The 9,805-nt window shown below is 28.0% G+C and overlaps 1 pseudogene; it reads right to left on the bottom strand.

Moving 5' to 3' along the window:
* Nucleotides 1–5,827: 5,827 nt before the first annotated feature.
* LOC132938564 (putative nuclease HARBI1) lies at nt 5,828–7,402 on the bottom strand (annotated as a pseudogene).
* Between the last annotated feature and the right edge of the window lie 2,403 nt (nt 7,403–9,805).

The following is a 9,805-nucleotide window of genomic DNA, read 5'->3' as shown; positions in this document are numbered from 1 at the left end:
ATGCATCATATATTGTTTACCCTTCAAAAGTTTGTGACGAAGAGTTAGATGACCACCACGATCTATTATTGTTCGGAGATGGAAATGGTAATCACCATTATTGTAGGATCACTAATTTACCAAAATTAATCGGTTCGCAGTTATCTTTTCACGGTCATGCTATGATAATGTGTAAAAGATGTTTTAAAACATAATCTGGTGCAGACGCCGATCAAAAAATTAAAGATCATAAAATAAATTGCAATCAAAATAAATTAATGAAACCGTTATTACCAAAACCGAATACGCATATGAAATTTACAAATTGGAATCGTACACAAAAACACCCTTTTGCAATTTATGCAGATTTTGAATCGATATTGCAAAAAGAAAACGATAGCGATATTGAATCAATTAATACTAGAATTATTCACCATCATGAAGTGATGAGTTAGGCCTTCTTCACACCAGGAAACTCCCAGGCGACGCGACGGATACTCGAGTATCTTGTAAATCACTTCCTATATTTAGTAATGGAAAGGCACAAATGACGCAACTCCCAAGCGACGCGTATTCTACCAGTCTTGCGCGACTTACAAGGAAGGTCGCCCGTCGTCTGCGTTGCCTGCGTTTCCCGAATATTACCGAATATTACAAGTGGTTTCAAGTGTTTTTCTTTTTTATATTTTTATAATTTTTTAATCATACAACTATGGCCGAACACGTGTTTAACATCAAGTTTGTGGGTGAAGTTGAAAAAAGGCCAGAACTTTATAATTACACTTTGCCTCAATATTCCCGTAAAGATGTTGCGGAGAAGGGCTGGATGGAAGTTGGAAAGGAAATGAACATGTCAGGTAAAAAAAGTTAAAATATAATTGATAATTAGGCCTTAGTTATATAATTATGTATATTATATTATGTTATTATTAATTATAATCAAGGCTCGGAACTTTAGGCATTTGCATATTTGTTTAAAAACTGCATATTGAACTTAAATAACTATAAATAAATACTTAAATAACTTTAAATACAAAAATGTTTGTTGCATAATTTTGCATATAGATTTAAGAACTTTTATTTGCATATTTAACGCATACATTTTTTTTTTACAAATTTATAGTTCAACAAAACAAATATTAGATTTATGACAGCTAAAATTCTAAATTTTATAATATGTTTGACAAAATAAATTAATATATCAGCGGCTATTTTTGTATTTTTCCCAATAATATTATCATCTATATAATATAGTACTGAGAACTCGTATTTATTTTTATCTAAATTAACCACTGCGTTATTATTTGTACTATTATAAATATACACTTTATAAGTAGAGATGTGAGCTCGGTAAATTTACCCGGTAAAATTTACGGGTAAAAGTATATTTACGTAAATTTTACCGAGTATTTTTTTATCCGGTAAATTTTTTACCGTTGAAAAAAATTGAGTGACCCCTCATTTCCAATGTTTTTACAAGTGAAATAAATTTTATCATAGATATTTATAAATACTAGTGTTTATAGTCAATGATTTTAGTGGTTTTGCCCAAAGCCAGTGTACTGTATTAAACATGCAGGAGTAAGCATGATTTATATTGTCGTTGTTTAATCCCTCGTTTTAAAATTAATTGTCGGTTATCACGTCTTATCAGTGTTATTAGTGTTATTACGTCTTATTGCAATTTATGTGAATTATATTATTTATATAAATATATTTTTAGACCAATATTCATTACTCAATTGTCATATAGGAATAGGTTTGATAGACTGGTAGGTAAAAAAGGAAAATAAATATTCTTCCAACATTCGAACAGTTCATAAAAACTTGAAGAAGGTAAGAAATTTAGTATTAAGCATTATTTGAAAATTGAAAAAAATTACACCTAAAATTTTTGTTTTTCAAAATTTACCAATTTACTGAATTTTACGTAAATTTACGTAAATTTTACCGGTAAATTTACCGAACATTTTTTACCGGTAAATTCCACATCTCTATTTATAAGATAATCGTATTTCAAAATGGGCGGCGATCGGGAAAAAGGGTATAAGTCATTTTTTTGTCATTTTGACATTATGCATCAATTTTGTAGGAAATTTCACGCCGGATCTAATGGTGGCACTGAAAACAGTCCATCTGTTTTAAATATTGTGTAAATTGCATGTGTGATAAGGCATAAGTCAAAAAGTGTTAAAAAAAAGTTTGTGAAAAAGGGTATAAGTCAATTTTATACTAGGTAATATTATTATAATAATATATTATTTTTATATGACGCGTATTTTGTTTTTTGTATAGACGTCATTTTTTGTTTATAATAAAGTTATTTAAATGTTTTATTGTTATAATACTTCGTTGCAAGATGACTTCCAAAAGAACGGCACAACTTTTAAATTTGGCACGAAGTAAGTACCTAAATTGTTTTGAATTTAATGATATATTTTATATTAGTTTAAACAATAATATTATTTAAAATAATCTATTCAAAAGTAAACTAAATACTTTATAGCTATACTAATATCATAATATTATAATATTTTATTTGTAGACACAATTTAGTAAAGTTATGATTAATTATTATTTATATTTTAGATATTAATATAAAAGATCCTTTGAATACCACCATACCAATGCGTCGCAATTTAATTCATGAGTTTAATGCTACTTCTAAAGAATATGTGAAGGTGAGAATTATAATTCATTTCTTGTAGGTAGATAATTGAAAAATAATAGTTTATTTAAAAATAAAAGTAATTTGGTCGATTCAATTTTCTAAAAATATTATTGTTTTATTTAGGACCAGAAAAATGAAAGTCAATACAACATACAAACCGGGATACAAACTGAGTTCAATAAAAATGAAAACCATTGTTATGAGGTTGACACTTCAAAAACAAATTATGTACAGGTCAATAGAAACTTATTGTAACTTCTTTAATTAGAAAATGTTAACTTTTTATAATATCTAATATAATAATCCTTTGATGTTATATTGTTGTGGCTAGGAATGGGTAAATCAATGTGATTCTAATCCTGATAATAGCCAAAATAATGAAAATAATAATATAGTAATGCTAAATGGAGAGAACTATGAAATTGTGATACAAGAACCAATCTATAGGGATGATATTAGTGAAATATTAGGAATACCTGAACAAATTCAATCAGGTATTAATGTTAAAAATATAGTATGGAAATCTTAATTAATATTGTTAACTAAGTTTTAATAATATATATTTTTTTAAATCCTAGTTGCTGTTATGGATGTCGATAGTAATAGTAATAATGATTTTAATAATGTATTAATGCAGCAAGACAATTATAATGATATTAGTCTTATACTAGGAACGCCTGAACATAAATCAGGTATTAATGTTAAAAATATAGTATGAAAATCTTAAAGGTTGTTAAGTAAATATATTTTTTTTTTAAATCTTAGTTACTGTTATGGATGTTCATAAAAAAAAGCGGATTAGTAAAAAAGGAATCACTAGACAATTTAGAGAAAATATAAAAACAAAAAGGAATAGTGGTAAAGAATATATGACACAACAAGGCAAGCTAGTTCCAGCAAGGATGTTAAGACCATTAATGGACTGTAGGTCTAAATGTAAAGATAAAATTGATATCAATTTACAACAACCTTTATTTGATGGGTATTGGTCCTTGAAGTCACATGATAGACGAGTGTCTTACATGGCAAATCTCATAGTTCCTACCAATAAAATTGCTAATAGAAAAAGAACTGACAACATTGAGAATCAAAAAAATCGACATGTTACTTACAAATATTTTATTCCTAAAAATAATGAATTGATTGTTGTCTGCAAATTATGTTTTTTAAGTATATTTGGAGAAAAACCAAAATTTATACAAATAATCTGCACACAAAAAGTTCTGTCACCTGTCCAAAAACAGACATCCGATAAAAGAAGTAAAAGAGCACCCAGAAATAAATTGAGTAAAAGGAGAATTGACTTAGTTCAAGTTCATATAAAAATGCTCCCATCTTATGAAAGTCACTATTGTTGTAAAGAGACTACAAAAAAATATTTACCAGCTTATTTCACTTTGAAATTAGTTTATGATGATTATGTAGAAATTGTTGATAATCCTGTTAGTATCCCTGTTTATAGGCGATATTTTAAACAAGCTGGTTTAAAAATAAAACAACCCAAAAAAGACACATGTGCAATCTGTGATCGCTTTAAAATACAGATTTCCAATAATATTTCCTCAAGTGAAGAATAGGCTGCTTTAATTATAAAAAAGAATAAGCATCATGATGAAGCAGAAGAAATGTATGAGGCCAAAAGAAAAGATTCAAAAACAAAAGATGTCAATAAGTGTGTAATAGCTTTTGACCTACAACAATGTCTGCCCACTCCAAGTTTGGAATCATCTGTTGCTTTTTACAAGCGACAACTGTGGACCTTCAATCTTACAGTTCATAATATACAAACTTCAAATGCATCATGTTATATATGGAATGAGACCATCGCAAAACGTGGTGCTAATGATATTGGGTCATGTGTGTTTCATTATTTAGCAAACTTGCCAAAAAATATAACCCATGTTGTCATGTACAGTGATAATTGTGGTGGTCAAAATAAAAATTCTATTTTCATGGCCATGTGTTTGGCTTTTTTAGAAAAACAAGATACAATTCAAATTATTGATCATAAATTTATGATCTCCGGACATACTCGAATGGAGTGTGACTCAGACCATGGCCGAATCGAAAAAGCAAAAAAAAAGTATGGTATCCAAATTAATCATCCTTATGATTGGGCCCAATTAATCCGTTATGCTGGCAAAGAAAAATTTAATGTCATTGAAATTCAACAAAGTAATTTTCAAGATTTTAATAGCTTATTAAAAACTAAATATAAATTTAAAAAAAAAATGAGGCAGGACAAGTATTTTCTATTAGAAATGTACAATGGCTACGATATAATAAATCTGACAAAAATATTGTGTTTTACAAATTATCTTTGAATGATGATGAAATATTTCATAAAATGGACTTAACCAAAAGGAATGCTTTATGCGATACACCAATACCCAAAGCATATAATGAAGAATTGCCAATAACTGAAAAGAAGAAAAAAGATTTAATGTCATTACTACAGTTCATTCCAGAGTTATATCACACATTTTATAAAAACTTAAAAACAAAAAATGATGTAAGTGATCCATTTGTGTCTGATGAACGAGAGTAAGTTTTCATCATATTTTTAAAATTTAGTCTTATTTTATTCTCTTTTATATTATTCAATATTAATTGCAACTTTTAATAAATCTTGTTGTTTTTTTTTTAACATTTTAATAATTGCATGTTCTTAAAGCAAAGAACTCTGTTATTTAAAAATATTAGTTTTATTTTTTGTTTTGTTATTTTTTTCAATTTTAATTTTAATTTTTAATAAACCTTTATCATACTTAATAATGTTCCTAAAGTAAGGATCTCAATAATATAGAAATGTTTTATTTTTTTTAATACATAATTATATGATGTGGTTTTAATTACCTAATATAAAATACAAAAGGCTTATATTATTTTTTATATTATTATGTCAATAATAAAATTATATTATACCTATAGCTGTATGATTAAAAATTTGTAAAATAAAAGGAAATTAAGATAATTAAGAATATTGTGTATTTATTATTTTTATTGTTTAACTACGTGTACAAAACAATAAAAATTAAAAAAATGTATTATAATTAATTAATAATAATAATAATATAAAATATATTTTTTATTTTTTTATATTGTTTAATACTTATACCCTTTTTCACAATGAATATTTTCAAAAAATATATACATCATAATGGTGAAAAAGGGTATAAGTCAGTAGTGAAAAAGGGCATAAGTCACTATATTTCAATATATTCAGTGCAATAGGGAATAAGTCATCTATAATTTATAAAATTAACTTTTTCATTAAAACTATATAATTTTAAATTATAATAAAAATAGTTTAATTAATTAAAAATACGTCCATTACCATTCTTACAAAAAAACTAAAACTAATCAGTTTTTTTCGTCTCCTGAAAAGTTGTTAAATTTGACTTATACCCTTTTTCCCGATCGCCGTCCATTAATAACATTTGTGAATTGACCATATCGTTCTATAATTATTTATATTTGGTACGTACGAATCATAAGAACTATTTTATTGTACTGTATTTATTCTTTATTGAAAAGATAAAATGTCAAATGAAAAACAATTTATTTTTACTTCTATATTTTCCATGTATGTAATGTAAAATATTTTAAATCATCAATAAAATATATTATTAGGTATATAATATCAAACACACAATATTTCCACTGCCAAGGAAGAGAAGCTTGAGGGGTAATAAAGTAGTTTGCTAAATAATTTCTTATATCATTTGCGGAAGATCGAATATTTATTTCGATATTTGGCATATTATCGTTTTGTAAAGGTGAAACTGCGACACCATCTGAGACATTTTCGTCACGTTGTGAAGTCGGGTATTGTATACCTTCTCTTTTTCTAACGAAATTGTGAAGAACACAAACACTTTTTATAATGCCATTAATTTTCTCTACATCTCGGCAACGTATTGGACTATTTAGTACCTGGAATTTCTTGCACATCATTCCAAACGCGCACTCAATAGTTTTTCGACCACGAATTAAGCGATAATTGAAAATTTTTTTTGTATTATCAAGAATTCTTTTTGAATATGGTCTCATTAGATAAGTGGATAATGGGAACGCTTCATCTCCAACCAAGTAAAAAGGGCAAAGAGACTCATTTATATCATTCGGAAGCCGACTAGGTGACGGAATATCAAGTCCACTGTGCGTCAACCAATATTTAATTGCTAATGCACGAAATATACCTCCATCGCTGTTCCTTCCTGCATATCCACATTCAATCATTGTAAACAATCCGTCCGCGTCACAACAAGCCATTAATACGATGGAATGGTACCCTTTGTAGTTGAAGTTGGTTGAACCACTGTTCGGCAACTTTTCGATGCGCACATGTTTGCCGTCAACTGCCCCTATGCAATTCGGAATATTCTACACAGAATAAAATCGTTCAGCAATTTGCTTCCATTCTTGTTTGGTTGGTATTGGCGTATAAGATTCTCTGAGCACATCCAGGAATATTTTAGTAGTCTCGTACACGACATACCCAATGGTGCTCTCACCTCTAGCAAAGTAGAACGAAAGTGAAACAAATGTACACCCAGTTGCCAAATATCTGAAATGAAACGATTTTTTTATATTATTTATTATTTTTAGAAATTTAATAAAAGTACCAGAGTTATGCGAGTTTAAATTATTATTATTATTATTACAACTATTATAATAATTGTGGCTGTGAATTTGTAGAAAAGTGCATTTTTTTTGGTTGTTGTGAAACGTAGCTTTGTTTGTACATAATTTGAATTATATAACAATGAATTAATTTATGAAACTTTTATTTTGACGTTTTTAATGCATTTTTAAGGTTTTTTTAGTGCATTAAATTCACAGCCCTAATTATAATCATAGTTTTTGATAGTTTTAGTTTTTTAATTTAGTTTTTATTTCTATAGTTCTTATATTTTTTGTTCTCGGCTTCCGAATGTAAAGAACGATGGAAAAATTTGAGATCTGTTTTTGTTCGGAACTTGAAAGCTCCCCCCAGTGGCTCAGGCTCAAAGAAAAAGAGACCATATTACTTAATGGAAGCGATGCAGTGTGCCCTGCCGTTTGTGAAGACTAATATGCCTACTTCTGGAAATATGCCACCAGTCAACGAACAATGTGATTCTTCAATCGATCAAAATTATGGTGACATACAAAAAACACCAGGTCCATCTCAAGACTTCTCAGCTGAAGTACCACATTTAGTGGTGGTAGGAAAAAATTGGCTGATGAATTACTGACAAGAAAACGTAAAAGAAATCCAGAAGGTTGGACTAAAAATGTAAGGAAAACGTCAAAGATGCAAGGCAAAAGTTATATAACTACAAAAGGTAAATTAGTTCCAGCAAAAACATTGAAGCCCCCTTGTTCATGTAAACGTAAATGCTTTGAAAAAATTGACACAGATCAAATGTTTGTTATTTTTGATAATTTTTATAAGTTGGAATCAGAAGGACAAAGCCAGTTCATATCAAATAATATAGAAGAGTACCCTAAAAAAACTGAACGTATAAAACAAAACTCCACACCCAGTAGAAGACAATTTTCAAGAAAATACTTTCTCACAGGAATTAATAATATACAAATTGAAGTATGTCAGGTTAGGTATATTATAATATGGGGTTTTAATATATTATAAGTTAAGTTTGTTAAGTTTTTTTATTGCAGTGTTAAATAAATAAAATTATGCATAATATGTTATCATTAAATGTATATTATGCCTACTATTTGTCTAAACTTATTACCTTCATTATAATAATATAATTATTAATAATAAATGTGTTATATGTTCAATTGTTAATAAAATTCATATTAATAATGGGTATTATTAAATTCAATTAAAGGCGAGATGCATAGCTGTAAACCGTAACGTTGCGCGCTTACATGAAAACAGAAAATCACAAGTTTTAGAAGGATATTACTACCAAAATAATGATTTGAACATTTTTTTTTGTACCGTTGTTCTTAACTCATTTAAATACGTGTTTAAAAAAAAAAATAATAAAAACGCTAGTTAATTAACTAAATTTGTTCCTTTATTTAAAATTTAAAATACATGTCATGTTTTATAATTTGAAATAGGTATTTATAATTTTTATTTTTAACACTGGACATTCATTATTTATTTATTTCTTTCTTTTTAAGAGTTCAGCTATCAATAGTCGGTTGTCTTTTAGAGTTTAGGTTATAAAGAATATTATTATTTTTTTACCGTGTGTGTTTGTCTGGCTAAATAATAAATAGGCACTTTTCAAACATTAATTTTTAATAATACAAATATCAAATAATATCTCATCAAATTTGTGACTGTGAAATCAAAAAGTTTAGTTTTTCTTGGTTTCATTCATGTGCTTTGTACAGTACTCGGCGAGATTGCAGTAGACATATTAATTATGTATTATACTTAAAGCACACTATACCTTTAAAAATACGACACCCGATACCTAACTACCCAGCTGTTCTATAAAGACCGGAATACAGGTGTCGTATACATTCCAAGACTGAGTTTTCGAGGCTACATCCATTGATCGAGTTCTCTTTTCTGAGTTCCAAGTGGGTAAATACAGATAACCGTCTACTGATAAGACTAACATCAATATCCAATTTGTCAAATTGATCTCGGTGGTTGCCCTTTTATATTAATTGTTTTAACTTTATTTTTGATAATAATATAACATACATTACAATCCGTTTTAAAAATTCATAAGTATATAGTGTGCGGCAATACATCTAATAACACCAAAGTCAATCGTCTAGGAGTTATTTATCATGGGTGAGTATCAATTAGTTCTAAAAATTTATTCACTCAAACTGTTGTGAAAAAAAGCACATCTCAATCTAAAAACGATTCACGAGATAGCACATTCGCTAGACGAAGTACAAAACGAAATTTATAGCGAGATTCAAAAACAATCAGGGCTAGAAGTCATAAACGACAAGCGCAACTATTGATTATATTTAACGTTAGGATTGTTCGTGTTCTCAATAATGTTAATATTTTTTTATAAATATAAAGTATAAGTGTAAGTTAACTTCGTTAAGACGACCATGTTATGAAATGGTACAAACGGGAAGAAGTAGATTCTATGCGGAAACCGCTAAAGATGGACCTAAAACAAATAATCTAGACAAAAAATAACTAGTCCAGGGGGTAGA

This window comes from Metopolophium dirhodum, chromosome 1 (assembly GCF_019925205.1).
Source record: "Metopolophium dirhodum isolate CAU chromosome 1, ASM1992520v1, whole genome shotgun sequence".
In the NCBI taxonomy this organism is placed as follows: Eukaryota; Metazoa; Arthropoda; class Insecta; order Hemiptera; family Aphididae; genus Metopolophium; species Metopolophium dirhodum.
The sequence above is the reverse complement of the archived record's forward strand: the minus strand, read 5'-3'. Positions and strand labels throughout refer to the sequence as shown.